Below are 1,395 nucleotides of genomic sequence, written 5' to 3'. Positions count from 1 at the left end.
AATACCTTGAAAACCGTCATCATCAGACCTTCTCCTTCTGGGCCTCCTTAACAGGTACCCCTTAGCAGTTCAGGTGGGATGGGTAAACACTTTTGGGGAAAGGTGGTTACTAAGATTCCCATGGCTGAGGCATGTAGAATCTGACTGACTGGCACCTTGAACTCTAAAAAGTACTGGTTCCAGGAAGCTTCCAACAATCAGTAAATGGGGAAAGCTACGTTTTCATGGTGACTGCATGATTCGTTTAACAGCCATAACAAAGAATATTGGTTGACTCAGCCTTCCATCCTTCCGAGGTGGGTAAAATGAGGACCCGGATTGTTGAGGGCAATAGGCTGACTCTGTAAACTGTTTTGAGAGGGCTGTAAAGCACTGTGAAGCAGTATATAAGTCTAAGGGCTATTGCTATTATTATTTTATTTATTTGAGGGGTCCTTGATGCTCTCTGAGCTTGCTGGTAAGCTTTCTTGCAGACACTTCACTACCCAAACTAGATAACATCATCATTGCACGGATCATGAAATGTCTGCAAGAAAACAACAAAGCTCAGAGAGCACCAAGAACCTCACAATCCTCCTCCTCCTCCTCCTCCTCCTCCTCCTCCCCCACGCATCCCTCTCTCTTCCAGCACTGATGATGTTAACCTAGTTGGGTCATGAAATGCCTGCAAGAAAACAACAAAGCTCAGAGAGCACCAAGGACCTCACCATCCTCCTCCTCCTCTTCTCCACACACCCCACTCTCTTCTAGCACTGATGATGTTACCTAGTTGGGTCATGAAATGCCTGCAAGAAAACAACAAAGCTCAGAGAGCACCAAGGACCTCACAATCCTCCTCCTCCTCCTCCTCCTCCTCTTCTCCACACACCCCACTCTCTTCCAGCACTGATGATGTTAACCTAGTTGGGTCATGAAATGCCTGCAAGAAAACAACAAAGCTCAGAGAGCACCAAGGACCTCACAATCCTCCTCCTCCTCCTCCTCCTCCTTCTCCTCCTCCTCCTCTTCTCCACACACCCCACTCTCTTCTAGCACTGATGATGTTACCTAGTTGGGTCATGAAATGCCTGCAAGAAAACAACAAAGCTCAGAGAGCACCAAAGACCACTCATTTCAACCCTGAACTATAAATATTCTCCTTTCTCTTACTTATTTTTCTTAACTCTTATCCACTGCTTTGAAATATTTTTGCTGTAGGGAGAATGGAACAATGTAAGGTGCAACTGAATAGTTAACAGTAGGAGGAAATTTTATTTTGCTCTTATCATCTTCTCAGAAGCATGATACTGTGTGATCATGAGTCAGAGAAATGTGCCTTAGTCGTAGCTCTTAATGTAAAAATAATGTGTGCTGCATTATATTGTGTGGCATGGCATTATCCATCCAGATACATCA

This window comes from Vipera ursinii (assembly GCF_947247035.1).
Source record: "Vipera ursinii genome assembly, chromosome: 12".
Taxonomy (NCBI): domain Eukaryota; kingdom Metazoa; phylum Chordata; class Lepidosauria; order Squamata; family Viperidae; genus Vipera; species Vipera ursinii.
Note: the sequence above shows the minus strand (reverse complement) of the source record.